The sequence below is a fragment of the Gossypium hirsutum genome, chromosome A01 (genome assembly GCF_007990345.1).
Source record: "Gossypium hirsutum isolate 1008001.06 chromosome A01, Gossypium_hirsutum_v2.1, whole genome shotgun sequence".
Taxonomy (NCBI): Eukaryota; Viridiplantae; Streptophyta; class Magnoliopsida; order Malvales; family Malvaceae; genus Gossypium; species Gossypium hirsutum.
Genome location: NC_053424.1, coordinates 92087603 through 92090339, shown reverse-complemented (window position 1 = coordinate 92090339; position 2737 = coordinate 92087603).

Here is a 2737-nt window from a genome sequence, read left to right as displayed (position 1 = left end):
ATCTAGTAGTCATTTTGACTCAGCCCCACAATACTTCAAATATCTCAAGATCGGTAACTCTTTTGTTTTTATAGTTTCTTTTGTAAGAAAATAGACTCTTCAAGCTTTAATGGCATAATTCACTCAGATTCTAATTCAACTCCTACAAATTATGGCGATTTTCCAAAATCACCTTACTGCTGCTGTCCCCAAACAGATTATTACCAAATCAAATACTAACATTAGCATTTCACCTTAATAGCTAGCTTACCAAGCCTTAATTTAACATATAATTCACACATATCACATTCAGCTATATATACATTTATCATATTAATCTTTAACATATCTTTCACTTTTCATCAACAACTATCAAAAAGCTCAAGCACTCATCAATGGCAAAACACAAAATCATCATCAATCCACAAAATTGAACCATGGGTTTTTAGAACTCAAGTCAACTACTAAAACATGCATGCATCTCAAGAACAACATCAAACATACCTTAGTCTAGCAAACCACCATAGCCGATTTTCTCAAGCTCTTCCCCTTCCTTTCTTTCCTCTATTCGGCCAAAGGTGTTCAAGAATGAACACATTTTTTTTGTTTTCTTTCCTCAACTCACGGCAACAAGGGGGGGTATGGATGAGACCATTTTTTTTTCATCACCCTTCCTTTCATTGTTTAATTACCATGCTCTTTATTTTATTTTTCTTAGCATACATCACTAGCATAACATGTTGGTGACATGTTTCCACCCATAGCATGGCCAGCCACTATGCTTTAATTTGGCTAATTTGACATGCAAGGACAAACACTTTCCCACATATATTAATGGGCCACTTGAACACTTGCCTAGCATATTTCTAAATTGTCTCACATAAGTCCCTACTAATAAATTCCACATACACTGACCAAATTAAAGTATGGAACTATCACACAAGCATTTACGCACATCATAAACACAGAATATAATCTTTAATTATTTATAAGACTCGGTTTTGTGGTCCCGAAACCACTTCCCGACTAGGGTCAATTTTGGGCTGTCACAGCAATCTTGTCACAAAATCTATGGCAACTCGGTCCCATTTCCACTTAGGAACTAACACAGGCTGTAATAAACCTGAAGGTACCTGATGTTCGGGTTTTACCTGCTGATAGATCAAACATCTAGAAACAAACTCTGAGATATCTCTCTTTATGCCTACCCACCAATACATTTTCTTCAAATCATTATACATCTTTGTAATACCTGTATGAATAGACAAGGAACTCTTATGTGCTTCCTCTAAAATCTTTTGAATAAGCTCATCATTCTATGGTACACATATCCGATTTCTGAACATTAAACAACTGTCAAAACTGATCTGAAATTCTGACACTATGCCCGACTCATACCGAACTCTTTTGGCTTGCAACTCACTATCATTTTTCTGAACTTCACAAGTTTCTTCAAGAAACATTGGCTTAGCTCTTAATTAGGCTAAGATAGAACCATCATTCGATAAGGTTAAACTAGTGTTAAAAGCTCTTAATGCAAATAAAGATTCTCTACTCAAAGCATCAGCAACTACGTTTGCCTTACCCAGGTGATAATCGATCACTAGTTCATAATCTTTAATCAACTCTAGCCATCTTCTTTGCCTCAAGTTCAAATCTTTCTGAGTCATCAAGTATTTAAAACTTTTATGATCAGTAAATATTCGGCACTTCTCACTATACAAGTGATGTCTCCAGATTTTCAACGCAAATACAATGGCAGCTAGTTTTAAATCATGTATCAGGTAATTTTTCTCATGTGGCTTTAGTTGTCTAGAGGCATAAGCAATTACCTTTCCTTCCTGTATAAGTACACAGCCTAGTCCATTCAAGGATATATCACTATAAATCACAAACTTTTTACTCGGTTCTCGATGTACTAAGACAGGAGCTTCAGTCAACAATGCCTTTAACTTGTCAAAACTCTGCTTACACTTTTCAGTCCATTCAAACTTGTCATTTTTCTATAGCAATTTTTTCAATGGAGTAGCTATCATGGAAAATCCCTCTACAAATTGTCTATAATAACTGGTGAGACCAAGAAAACTTCTGACCTCTGACGTATTCCTAGGAGGCTTCCAATCAACAATGGCAAAAATCTTGCCCAGATCATCTCTAATACCTTCACCAGAGACTATATTTCTAAGAAAACCAACTTCCCGCAACCAGAACTCACTTTTGCTAAAGTTGGCATAAAACTGATTATCTCTCAAAGTCTCTAAAACTGTTCTCAAATGCTTTGAATGCTCAGTCTTATCATGAGAATAAATCAAGATATCATCAATGAACACAACTACAAATTTATCCAAGTAAGGTTTGAAAATTCGATTCATTAAGTCCATGAAAAATGGTAGGAGCATTAGTCAAGCCAAATGGCATCACAAGGAACTCATAATGGCCATACCTAGTCCGAAAAGTAGTCTTTAGAACATCTGACTCTTTAACTCACAATTGATAATATCGAGATCGCAAATCTATCTTAAAGAATACAGTAACTCCCTTCAATTGGTCAAACAAATCATCAATTCTAGGCAGTGGATACTTGTTCTTAACAGTCATCTTGTTAAGCTGTCGATAATCTATGCACAATCTCATCGAACCATTTTTCTTTTTCACAGAGAGCACTGGTGCACCCTATGGTGAACAAATAGGTCTTGCAAAGCCTTTCTCTATTAGTTCCTGCAACTGAACATTCAATTCTCTCAATTCCATTGGAGCC